A 13,049-nucleotide genomic window follows, 5' to 3' on the forward strand; every position below is an offset into this window, starting at 1 on the left:
TGTCCAAACTTTTGACTGATAGCTGCTCCATACAGCAGCTCCTCCATACACACACAGTACTGGAGGAGCAGGGGAGAGAAGGGGTTCCGTGCGCAGAGCTGCTCGTGTGCGAGATGGAACTCTGGCCCCCCCATTCATTTCTATGGGAAAACTTCGTACGAAAATTGTACGAAAACCGTACGTCGTATCGCTTCGCAACCTGCTATTAATTTAAAGATCTCGGTAAGATCTATAAGCTCGCCAAATTTGGTCTTCGTATCTCAAAAATTGTGGCGGTTACGGACGTTTAAAATTTCGCCCCATTCATTCCTATGGGGAAAAAATGCGTACGTTTACGAAGTTTTTACAAAAACCGTACGATAAATCGCTCCAAAAAGCACAAGCACGCTAAGTTGGCATAGGTCCTACGATCCGTGAAAGTTTCGTGATTCTACGTTGAAAGCTCTAGGAGGAGTAGCGTACAGAAAAAAAGGCGTAAGAATAATAATAATAATAATAACTAGAAAAGGAAAGTTCGATAACGAACTTTAAGTTGGCTTGGAAAAGTACGTTAATAACGTTGAAAAAGTTAAAATGGTTGCTAAGATATTTCTGTCTAAAGCGTGTGAAGAGTGGTTGCTTTGCTGTTGACTTTCAGCTAAATGTTAAAGTCCAAAAAGTTTTGGCTAACATGGTGAAAAGCTAATAATTGTCTTATAAAGTAATATAAACACTTTACTTTATATATACCTATATAAAGTAAAGTGTTGCTAAGTGGTTGCTAGGTAGTTACTAGGCAGTTGCTAATGTATTCCACATCGTTGCTTAGTGTTTGCTAATTGGTTGCTAAGCAGATTCTTTCATATTCCAGGTGTTTGCTAAGCTGTTGCTAACTGGTTGCTAGGCAATTGCTAATGTATTCCACATGGTTGTTAAGTGGTTGCTAGGCAGTTTCTAATATTTTCCAGGTGGTTGCTAAGTGGTTGCTAACTGGTTGCTATGCAGTTGCTAACATATTCCACATGGTTTCCAAGTGGTTGCTAAGGTGTTGATATGGTATCCGGGTTGGTTGCTAAGGTGTTGCTAGGTGGTTGCTAAGGTGTTGCTATGGTATCCAGGGTGGTTGGTAAGGTGTTGCTAGGTGGTTGCTAGGTGGTTGCTAAGGTGTTGCTATGGTATCCGGGGTGTTGCCAAGGTGTTGCTAGGTGGTTGCTAAGGTGTTGCTATGCGGTTGCTAAGGTGTTGCTATGGTATCTGGGGTGGTTGCTCAGGTGTTGCTAGGTGGTTGTTAGGGTGTTGCTATGGTATCTGGGGTGGTTGCTAAGGTGTTGCTAGATGGTTGCTAAGGTGTTGCTATGGTATCCGGGGTGGTTGCTAAGGTGTTGCTAGGTGGTTGCTAAGGTGTTGTTATGGTATCCTGGGTGGTTGCTAAGGTGTTGCTAGGTGGTTGCTAGGCGGTTGCTAAGGTGTTGTTATGGTATCCAGGGTGGTTGCCAAGGTGTTGCTAGGTGGTTGCTAGGGTGTTGCTAGGCGGTTGCTAAGCGGTTGCTATGGTATCCGGGGTGGTTGCTAAGGTGTTGCTAGGTGGTTGCTAAGGTGTTGCTAGGTGGTTGCTAAAGTGTTGCTATGGTATCCGGGATGCTTGCTAAGGTGTTGCTAGGCGGTTGCTATGGTATCCGGGTTAGTTGCTAAGGAGTTGCTAGGTGGTTGCTAGGTGGTTGCTAAGGTGTTGCTAGATGGTTGCTAAGGTGTTGCTATGTGGTTGGCTAACATGGTGAAAAGCTTATAATTATCTTATAAAGTAAAGTGTTGCTAAGTGATTGCTAGGTAGTTGCTAGGCAGTTGCTAATGTAGTCCACATCGTTGCTTAGTGTTTGCTAATTGGTTGCTAGGCAGTTGCGAACATATTCAAGGTGGTTGCTAAGCTGTTGCTAACTTGTTGCTAGGCAACTCCTAACGTATTCCAAATGGTTTTTAAGTGGTTATTAGGCAGTTTCTAATATTTTCCAGGTGGTTGCTAACTGGTTGCTATGGTATCCGGGGTGGTTGCTAAGGTGTTGCTAGGTGGTTGCTAAGGTGTTGCTATGGTATCTGGGGTGGTTGCTAAGGTGTTGCTAGGTGGTTGCTATTGGGTTAATAGGTGGTTGCTAAGGTGTTGCTATGGTATCCGGGTTGGTTGCTAAGGTGTTGCTAGGTGGTTGCTAAGGTGTTGCTATGGTATCCAGGGTGGTTGCTAAGGTGTTGCTAGGTGGTTGCTAGGGTGTTGCTAGGCGGTTGCTATGGTATCCAGGGTGGTTGCTAAGGTGTTGCTAGGTGGTTGCTAAGGTGTTGCTATGGTATCCGGGGTGGTTGCTAAGGTGTTGCTAGGTGGTTGCTAAGGTGTTGCTATGGTATCCTGGGTGGTTGCTAAGGTGTTGCTAGGTGGTTGCTATGGTGTTGCTATGGTATCCAGGGTGGTTGCTAAGGTGTTGCTAGGTGGTTGCTAAGGTGTTGCTATGGTATCCTGGGTGGTTGCTAAGGTGTTGCTAGGTGGTTGCTAGGCAGTAGCTAAGGTGTTGCTATGGTATCCTGGGTGGTTGCTAAGGAGTTTCTAGGTGGTTGCTAAGGTGTTGCTAGGTGGTTGCTAAGGTGTTGCTAGGTGGTTGCTAAGGTGTTGCAATGGTATCCGGGGTGGTTGCTAAGGTGTTGCTAGGTGGTTGCTAGGCGGTTGCTTAGGTGTTGCTATGGTATCTGGGGTGGTTGCTACGGTGTTTCTAAGTGGTTGCTAAGGTGTTGCTAGGTGGTTGCTAAGGTGTTGCTATGGTATCCAGGGTGGTTGCTAAGGTGTTGCTAGGTGGTTGCTAAGGTGTTGCTATGGTATCCAAGGTGGTTGCTAAGGTGTTGCTAGGTGGTTGCTAGGTGGTTGCTAGGGTGTTGCTAGGTGGTTGCTAAGGTGTTGCTATGGTATCCAGGGTGGTTGCAAAGGTGTTGCTAGGTGGTTGCTAGGTGGTTGCTAGGGTGTTGCTAGGTGGTTGCTAAGGTGTTGCTAGGTGGTTGCTAAGGTGTTGCTATGGTATCCAGAGTGGTTGCTAAGGTGTTGCTAGGTGGTTGCTAAGGTGTTGCTATGGTATCCGGGGTGGTTGCTAAGGTGTTGCTAGGTGGTTGCAAGGTGGTTGCTAAGGTGTTGCTAGGTGGTTGCTAGGGTGTTGCTAGGTGGTTGCTAAGGTTTTGCTAGGTGGTTGCTAAGGTGTTGCTATGGTATCCAGGGTGGTTGCTAAGGTGTTGCTAGGTGGTTGCTAAGGTGTTGCTATGGTATCCGGGGTGGTTGCTAAGGTGTTGCTAGGCGGTTGCTAGGCGGTTGCTAAGGTGTTGCTATGGTGTCTGTGGTGGTTGCTAAGGTGTTGCTAGGTGGTTGCTAAGATGTTGCTATGGTATCTGGGGTGGTTGCTAAGGTGTTGCTAGGTGTATCTGACTGGTCGCTAGGCAGTTGCTACCATTTCTAAAGTGGTTGCTAAGCAGTTGCTAACGTTTTCCAGGTGGTTGCTAAGGTGTTGCTATCTGGTTGCTAGGCAGTTGCTAACGTATTACACATGGTTGCTAAGTGGTTGCTAGGCAGTTGCTAATGTTTTCCAGGTGGTTGCTAAGGTGTATCTAACTGGTTGCTAGGCAGTAGTAGATAAAAAGAAAGAGTGTTAAATGTAGAAGTACAGAAAAAGGGAGAGCCTGAAATAGAGAAGTAGAGAGAAAATCAGCGTGAGAAGTAGAGAAAGAACACCCGAGAATGTGAGAAAAAGAGTGACAAGTAGAGAGAAATATTGAGCGAGAGAAAGAGAATTAGGGAAAAAGAGAGATCGAGAAATAAAGAAGTAGAGAAAGAAAGAGGATGTAGTAGAGAGATAGATAGAAAGAGAAAGCAAGACAGAAAAGTAGAGTGAAAGAGAAGTAGAGAGAAGAGCGAGAAATAAAGAGTAAGAGAGAAATAGAGAAATAGAAAAGTAGAAAGAGACATAGAAAAGTAGAGAGAGTGAGAAATAGAGAAGTAGAGAGAGAGTGAGAAAGAGAGAGTGAGAAATAGAGAAGAAGAGAGCAAAAGAGAGTGAGAAATAGAGAAGCAGAGAGAGAGTGAGAAATAGAGAAGTAGAGAGAGAGTGAGAAAGAGAGAGTGAGAAATAGAGAAGTAGAGAGAGTGAGAAATAGAGACGTAGAGAGAGAGTGAGAAAGAGAGAGTGAGAAATAGAGAAGTAGAGAGAGTGAGAAATAGAGACGTAGAGAGAGAGTGAGAAAGAGAGTGAGAAATAGAGAAGTAGAGAGAGAGTGAGAAATAGAGACGTAGAGAGAGAGTGAAAAAGAGAGTGAGAAATATAGAAGTAGAGAGAGTGAGAAATATAGAAGTAGAGAGAGAGAGTGAGAAATAGAGACGTAGAGAGAGAGTGAGAAAGAGAGAGTGAGATAGAGAAGTAGAGAGAGAGTGAGAAATAGAGTGAGAAATAGACGTAGAGAGAGAGTGAGAAAGAGAGTGAGAAATAGAGACGTAGAGAGAGAGTGAGAAATAGAGTGAGAAATAGAGACGTAGAGAGAGAGTGAGAAAGAGAGTGAGAAATAGAGGAGTAGAGAGCAAAAGAGAGTGAGAAATAGAGAAGTAGAGAGCAAAAGAGAGAGTGAGAATTAGAGAAGTAGAGAGCGAAAGAGAGAGTGAGAAAGAGAGAGTGGTTGCTAAGCAGTTAATAGGTGGTTGCTAAACCCTGGCTGGGGTGCCGGGGTGTCCAAACTTTTGACTGATAGCTGCTCCATACAGCAGCTCCTCCATACACTCACAGTACTGGAGGAGCAGGGGAGAGAAGGGGTTCCGTGCGCAGAGCTGCTCGTGTGCGAGATGGAACTCTGGCCCCCCCATTCATTTCTATGGGAAAACTTCGTACGAAAATTGTACGAAAACCGTACGTCGTATCGCTTCGCAACCTGCTATTAATTTAAAGATCTCGGTAAGATCTATAAGCTCGCCAAATTTGGTCTTCGTATCTCAAAAATTGTGGCGGTTACGGACGTTTAAAATTTCGCCCCATTCATTCCTATGGGGAAAAAATGCGTACGTTTACGAAGTTTTTACGAAAACCGTACGATAAATCGCTCCAAAAAGCACAAGCACGCTAAGTTGGCATAGGTCCTACGATCCGTGAAAGTTTCGTGATTCTACGTTGAAAGCTCTAGGAGGAGTAGCGTACAGAAAAAAAGGCGTAAGAATAATAATAATAAGAAGAAGATTACGAAGAACAATAAGTTGGCTTTTCCAAGCCAACTTAATAATAATAAGACTAGAAAAGGCAAAGTTCGTGAACGAACTTTAAGTTGGCTTGGAAAAGAGCGCTAATAACGTTGAAAAGTTAAAATGGTTGACAGAAACTTAAAAAGCTGTTTCTGTCTGAAGAGTGTGAAGAGTCGTTGCTATGCTGTTAACTTTTGGCTAAAAGCTAAATACCAAAAACGCTGTAATCTAAAAACGTTTGGTTAAACGCTTAAATCTAAAAACATTTGGTTAAACGCTGAAATCTAAAAACCTTTGGTTAATTGCTTACATCTAGAAATGTTTTGTAAGATGCTGAAATCCAAAAACTTTTGGTTAAACACTGAAATCTTAAAACGTTTGTTTAACAGCTGAAATCTTAAAACGTTTGTTTTTATGTTGAAATCTCGAAACTTTTGGTTAAATGCTGAAATCTAAAAACTTTTGGTTAAATGTTGAAATCTAAAAAATTTTGGTTAAGTGCTGAAATCTAAAACTTTTGGTTACATGCTGAAATCTAAAAACTTTCCAGGTGGTTGCTAAGGTGTTGCTATAGTATCTGGGGTGGTTGCTGAGGTGTTGCTAGGTGGTTGCTAAGGTGTTGCTATGGTATCCAGGGTGGTTGCTAAGGAGTTGCTAGGTGGTTGCTAAGGTGTTGCTATGGTATCCAGGGTGGTTGCTAAGGTGTTGCTATGGTATCCAGGGTGGTTGCTAAGGTGTTGCTAGGCAGTTGCTAAGTGGTTGCTAGGCAGTTGCTAACGTTTTCCAAGTGGTTGCTAGGCAGTTGCTAAGTGGTTGCTAGGCAGTTGCTAACATTTTCCAGGTGGTTGCTAAGTGGTTGCTAGGTAGTTGCTAACATATTCCAGGTGGTTGCTAGGCAGCTGCTAAGTGGTTGCTAGGCAGTTGCTAACGTTTTCCAGGTGGTTGCTAAGTGGTTGCTAGGCAGTTGCCAACGTTTTCCAGGTGGTTGCTAGGCAATTGCTAAGTGGTTGCTAGGCAGTTGCTAACGTTTTCCAAGTGGTTGCTAGGCAGTTGCTAAGTGGTTGCTAGGCAGTTGCTAACGTTTTCCAGGTGGTTGCTAAGTGGTTGCTAGGCAGTTGCTAACGTTTTCCAGGTGGTTGCTAGGCAGTTGCTAAGTTGTTGCTAGGCAGTTGCTAACGTTTTCCAGGTGGTTGCTAAGTGGTTGCTAGGCAGTTGCTAACGTATTCCAGGTGGTTGCTAGGCAGTTGCTAAGTGGTTGCTAGGCAGTTGCTAACGTTTTCCAGGTGGTTGCTCAGTGGTTGCTAGGCAGTTGCTAACGTTTTCCAGGTGGTTGCTAAGTGGTTGCTAGGCAGTTGCTAACCTATTCCAGGTGGATGCTAGGCAGTTGCTAAGTGGTTGCTAGGCAGTTGCTAACGTTTTCCAAGTGGTTGCTAGGCAGTTGCTAAGTGGTTGCTAGGCAGTTGCTAACGTTTTCCAGGTGGTTGCTAAGTGGGTGCTAGGCAGTTGCTAACGTTTTCCAGGTGGTTGCTAGGCAGTTGCTAAGTGGTTGCTAGGCAGTTGCTAACGTTTTCCAAGTGGTTGCTAGGCAGTTGCTAAGTGGTTGCTAGGCAGTTGCTAACGTTTTCCAGGTGGTTGCTAAGTGGTTGCTAGGCAGCTGCTAACATTTTCCAGGTGGTTGCTAGGCAGTTGCTAAGTTGTTGCTAGGCAGTTGCTAACGTTTTCCAGGTGGTTGCTAAGTGGTTGCTAGGCAGTTGCTAACGTATTCCAGGTGGTTGCTAGGCAGTTGCTAAGTGGTTGCTAGGCAGTTGCTAACGTTTTCCAGGTGGTTGCTCAGTGGTTGCTAGGCAGTTGCTAACGTTTTCCAGGTGGTTGCTAAGTGGTTGCTAGGCAGTTGCTAACGTATTCCAGGTGGTTGCTAGGCAGTTGCTAAGTGGTTGCTAGGCAGTTGCTAACGTTTTCCAAGTGGTTGCTAGGCAGTTGCTAAGTGGTTGCTAGGCAGTTGCTAACGTTTTCCAGGTGGTTGCTAAGGTGGTTGCTAAGCAGTTAATAGGTGGTTGCTAAACCCTGGCTGGGGTGCCGGGGTGTCCAAACTTTTGACTGATAGCTGCTCCATACAGCAGCTCCTCCATACACTCACAGTACTGGAGGAGCAGGGGAGAGAAGGGGTTCCGTGCGCAGAGCTGCTCGTGTGTGAGATGGAACTCTGGGCCCCCCATTCATTTCTATGGGAAAACTTCGTACGACATTTGTACGAAAACCGTACAACGTATCGTCGAAACGTTAAAATTTTCGGAAAGAACTCGGTAAGTTCTATAGACCGTCCGATTTTTGTCTTTGTATGTCAAAAATTGTGACCTACACAAACGTTCAAAGTTGTCCCCCATTCATTTCCTATGGGAAAAAAAAGCGTACGTTTACGAAGTTTTTACGAAAACCGTACGATGTATCGCTTAAAAAAGCACAAGCAACCTAATCGGGTATAGGTCCTACGATACTGCAAAATTTCGTGATTCTACGTCAAAAGCCCTAGGAGGAGATGCGTATAGAAATTTGAGCGCGGAATAATAATAATAACTAGAAAAGGAAAGTTCGATAACGAACTTTAAGTTGGCTTGGAAAAGTACGTTAATAACGTTGAAAAAGTTAAAATGGTTGCTAAGATATTTCTGTCTAAAGCGTGTGAAGAGTGGTTGCTTTGCTGTTGACTTTCAGCTAAATGTTAAAGTCTAAAAAGTTTTGGCTAACATGGTGAAAAGCTAATAATTGTCTTATAAAGTAATATAAACACTTTACTTTATATATACCTATATAAAGTAAAGTGTTGCTAAGTGGTTGCTAGGTAGTTACTAGGCAGTTGCTAATGTATTCCACATCGTTGCTTAGTGTTTGCTAATTGGTTGCTAAGCAGATTCTTACATATTCCAGGTGGTTGCTAAGCTGTTGCTAACTGGTTGCTAGGCAATTGCTAATGTATTCCACATGGTTGTTAAGTGGTTGCTAGGCAGTTTCTAATATTTTCCAGGTGGTTGCTAAGTGGTTGCTAACTGGTTGCTATGCAGTTGCTAACATATTCCACATGGTTTCCAAGTGGTTGCTAAGGTGTTGATACGGTATCCGGGTTGGTTGCTAAGGTGTTGCTAGGTGGTTGCTAAGGTGTTGCTATGGTATCCAGGGTGGTTGGTAAGGTGTTGCTAGGTGGTTGCTAGGTGGTTGCTAAGGTGTTGCTATGGTATCCGGGGTGTTGCCAAGGTGTTGCTAGGTGGTTGCTAGGGTGTTGCTAGGCGGTTGCTAGGCGGTTGCTATGGTATCCGGGGTGGTTGCTAAGGTGTTGCTAGGTGGTTGCTAGGTGGTTGCTAAGGTGTTGCTATGCGGTTGCTAAGGTGTTGCTATGGTATCTGGGGTGGTTGCTAAGGTGTTGCTAGGTGGTTGCTAGGGTGTTGCTATGGTATCTGGGGTGGTTGCTAAGGTGTTGCTAGATGGTTGCTAAGGTGTTGCTATGGTATCCGGGGTGGTTGCTAAGGTGTTGCTAGGTGGTTGCTAAGGTGTTGTTATGGTATCCTGGGTGGTTGCTAAGGTGTTGCTAGGTGGTTGCTAGGCGGTTGCTAAGGTGTTGTTATGGCATCCGGGGTGGTTGCTAAGATGTTGCTAGGTGGTTGCTAAGGTGTTGCTATGGTATCCGGGGTGGTTGCTAAGGTGTTGCTAGGTGGTTGCTAAGGTGTTGCTAGGTGGTTGCTAAGGTGTTGCTATGGTATCTGGGGTGGTTGCTAAGGTGTTGCTAGGCGGTTGCTAAGGTGTTGCTAGGCGGTTGCTAAGGTGTTGCCAGGTGGTTGCTAAGGTGTTGCTATGGTATCCGGGTGGTTGCTAGGTGGTTGCTAACGTGTTGCTAGGCGGTTGCTAAGGTGTTGCTATGGTATCCAGGGTGATTGCTAAGGTGTTGCTAGGCGGTTGCTATGGTATCTGGGTTGGTTGCTAAGGTGTTGCTAGGTGGTTGCTAAGGTGTTGCTAGGTGGTTGCTAGGTGGTTGCTAAGGTGTTGCTAGATGGTTGCTAAGGTGTTGCTATGGTATCCGGGGTGGTTGCTAAGGTGTTGCTAGGTGGTTGCTAGGTGGTTGCTAAGGTGTTGCTATGTTATCCTGGGTGGTTGCTAAGGTGTTGCTAGGTGGTTGCTAGGCGGTTGCTAAGGTGTTGCTATGGTATCCGAGGTGGTTGCTAAATGGTTACTAGGCAGTTCCTAACGTATTCCACATGGTTGCTTAGTGGTTGCTAGGCACTTGCTAATGTTTTCCAGGTGGTTGCTAAGGTGTATCTAACTGGTTGCTAGGCAGTTGCTAATATTTCTGAAGTGGTTGCTAAGCAGTTGCTAGGCAGTTGTTAACGTTTTCCAGGTGGTTGCTAAGGTGTTGCTAACTGGTTGCTAGGCAGTTGCTAACGTATTCCACATGGTTGCTAAGTGGTTGCTAGGCAGTTGCTAACATTTTCCAGGTGGTTGCTAAGGTGTTGCTAACTGGTTGCTAGGCAGTTGCTAACATATTCCAGACATAAAAAGAAAGAGAAAGCAAGACATAGAAAAGTAGAGTGAAAGAGAAGTAGAGAGAAGAGCGAGAAATAAAGAAAGAGTAAGAGAGAATAGAGAAATAGAAAAGTAGCGAGAAAGAGAAATTGAGACGTAGAGAGAGAGAGTGAGAAAGAGAGAAAGAAAGAGTGAGAAATAGAGAAGTAGAGAGTAAAAGAGAGAGTGAGAAATAGAGACGTAGAGAGAGAGTGAGAAAGAGAGTGAGAAATTCAGAAGTAGAGTGAGAAAGAGAGTGAGAAATAGAGAAGTAGAGAGCAAAAGAGAGTGAGAAATAGAGAAGTAGAGAGAGTGAGAAAGAGAGAGTGAGAAATAAAGAAATGTAAAGAGCAAAAGAGAGAGTGAGAAATAGAGAAGTAGAGAGAAAAAGATATAGAGACATAGAGCGTGAGAAAGAGATAAGTAGAGAGCAAAAGAGAGTGAGAAATAGAGAAGTAGAGAGCAAAAGAGAGAGTGAGAAATAGAGACGTAGAGAGAGTGAGAAATAGAGAAGTAGAGAGCAAAAGAGAGTGAGAAATAGAGAAGTAGAGAGAGTGAGAAAGAGAGTGTGAGAAATAGAGACGTAGAGAGAGAGTGAGAAAGAAAGAGTGAGAAATAGAGAAGTAGAGAGCAAAAGAGAGTGAGAAATAGAGAAGTAGAGAGCAAAAGAGAGTGAGAAATAGAGACATAGAGAGAGAGTGAGAAAGAGAGAGTGAGAAATAGAGAAGTAGAGAGCAAAAGAGAGAGCAAGAAGTAGATAAGTAGAGAGCAAAAGAGAGAGTGAGAAACAGAGAAGTAGAGAGCAAAAGATAGAGTGAAAAGTAGAGAGAGAGAGTGAGAAAGAGAGAGTGAGAGAAGTAGAGAGAGAGTGAGAAAGAGAGAGTGAGAGAAGTAGAGAGAGAGTGAGAAAGAGAGAGTGGTTGCTAAGCAGTTAATAGGTGGTTGCAAAGCGCTGGCTGGGGTGCCCGGGGTGTCCAAACTTTTGACTGATAGCTGCTCCATACAGCAGCTCCTCCATACACTCACAGTACTGGAGGAGCAGGGGAGAGAAGGGGTTCCGTGCGCAGAGCTGCTCGTGTGTGAGATGGAACTCTGGGCCCCCCATTCATTTCTATGGGAAAACTTCGTACGACAATTGTACGAAAACCGTACGTCGTATCGCTTCGCAACCTACTATTAATTTAAAGATCTTGATAAGATCTATTAGCTCGCCGAATTTGGTCTCCGTGTCTCAAAAATTGTGACCGTCACGGACGTTCAAAATTCTCCCCCATTCATTCCTATGGGGAAAAAATGCGTACGTTTACGAAGTTTTTACGAAAACCGTATGATAAATCGCTCCAAAAAGCACAAGCAACGTAATTCACTATAGGTCCTACGATCCGTGAAAGTTTCGTGATTCTACGATAAAAGCTCTAGGAGGAGTAGCGTACAGAAAAAAAGGCGTAAGAATAATAATAATAACTAGAAAAGGAAAGTTCGATAACGAACTTTAAGTTGGCTTGGAAAAGTACGTTAAATAGTTAAATAACGTTGAATAGTAAAAATGGTTGCTAAGATATTTCTGTCTAAAGCGTGTGAAGAGTGGTTGCTATGCTGTTGACTTTCGGCTAAATGTTGAAGTCCAAAAAGTTTTGGCTAACATGGTGAAAAGCTTATAATTATCTTTAAAGTAAAGTGTTGCTAAGTGGTTGCTAGGTAGTTGCTAGGCAGTTGCTAATGTAGTCCACATCGTTGCTTAGTGCTTGCTAATTGGTTGCTAGGCAGTTGCGAACATATTCCAGGTGGTTGCTAAGCTGTTGCTAACTTGTTGCTAGGCAATTCCTAACGTATTCCAAATGGTTTTTAAGTGGTTATTAGGCAGTTTCTAATATTTTCCAGGTGGTTGCTAACTGGTTGCTATGGTATCTGGGGTGGTTGCTAAGGTGTTGCTAGGTGGTTGCTAAGGTGTTGCTATGGTATCTGGGGTGGTTGCTAAGGTGTTGCTAGGTGGTTGCTAGAGGGTTGCTAGGTGGTTGCTAAGGTGTTGCTATGGGATCCGGGGTGGTTGCTAAGGTGTTGCTATGGTATCCGGGTTGGTTGCTAAGGTGTTGCTATGGTATCCAGGGTGGTTGCTAAGGTGTTGCTAGGTGGTTGCTAGGGTGTTGCTGGGCGGTTGCTATGGTATCCAGGGTGGTTGCTAAGGTGTTGCTAGGTGGTTGCTAAGGTGTTGCTAGGTGGTGGCTATGGTGTTGCTATGGTATCCGGGGTGGTTGCTAAGGTGTTGCTAGGTGGTTGCTAAGGTGTTGCTATGGTATCCAGGGTGGTTGCTAAGGTGTTGCTAGGTGGTTGCTAGGTGGTTGCTAGGGTGTTGCTAGGTGGTTGCTAAGGTGTTGATTTGGTATCCATGGTGGTTGCTAAGGTATTGCTAGGTGGTTGCTAAGGTGTTGCTAGGTGGTTGCTAAGGTGTTGCTATGGTATCCGGGGTGGTTGCTAAGGTGTTGCTAGGTGGTTGCAAGGTGGTTGCTAAGGTGTTGCTAGGTGGTTGCTAGGGTGTTGCTAGGTGGTTGCTAAGGTTTTGCTAGGTGGTTGCTAAGGTGTTGCTATGGTATCCAGGGTGGTTGCTAAGGTGTTGCTAGGTGGTTGCTAAGGTGTTGCTATGGTATCCGGGGTGGTTGCTAAGGTGTTGCTATGCTATCCTGGGTGGTTGCTAAGGTGTTGCTAGGTGGTTGCTAGGCAGTTGCTAAGGTGTTGCTATGGTATCCTGGGTGGTTGCTAAGGTGTTTCTAGGTGGTTGCTAAGGTGTTGCTAGGTGGTTGCTAAGGTGTTGCTAGGTGGTTGCTAAGGTGTTGCTATGGTATCCGGGGTGGTTGCTAAGGTGTTGCTAGGTGGTTGCTAGGCGGTTGCTAGGTGGTTGCTAAGGTGTTGCTATGGGATCCGGGGTGGTTGCTAAGGTGTTGCTATGGTATCCGGGTTGGTTGCTAAGGTGTTGCTATGGTATCCAGGGTGGTTGCTAAGGTGTTGCTAGGTGGTTGCTAGGGTGTTGCTAGGCGGTTGCTATGGTATCCAGGGTGGTTGCTAAGGTGTTGCTAGGTGGTTGCTAAGGTGTTGCTAGGTGGTGGCTATGGTGTTGCTATGGTATCCGGGGTGGTTGCTAAGGTGTTGCTAGGTGGTTGCTAGGGTGTTGCTAGGCGGTTGCTATGGTATCCAGGGTGGTTGCTAAGGTGTTGCTAGGTGGTTGCTAAGGTGTTGCTAGGTGGTGGCTATGGTGTTGCTATGGTATCCGGGGTGGATGCTATGG

General features: G+C 44.8%; 2 protein-coding genes across 2 annotated transcripts in view; both read right to left on the bottom strand.

Moving 5' to 3' along the window:
• The window catches only part of tbc1d8b (TBC1 domain family member 8B), a 252,375-nt gene that overhangs the window by 131,044 nt on the left and 108,282 nt on the right, over positions 1–13,049 (bottom strand). The gene's annotated exons all lie outside the window — the stretch shown is intronic.
• arap1a (ArfGAP with RhoGAP domain, ankyrin repeat and PH domain 1a) overlaps positions 1–13,049 on the bottom strand; it is a 248,677-nt gene that overhangs the window by 75,683 nt on the left and 159,945 nt on the right. The gene's annotated exons all lie outside the window — the stretch shown is intronic.

Source organism: Astyanax mexicanus, chromosome 1, assembly GCF_023375975.1.
Source record: "Astyanax mexicanus isolate ESR-SI-001 chromosome 1, AstMex3_surface, whole genome shotgun sequence".
Classification (NCBI taxonomy): domain Eukaryota; kingdom Metazoa; phylum Chordata; class Actinopteri; order Characiformes; family Acestrorhamphidae; genus Astyanax; species Astyanax mexicanus.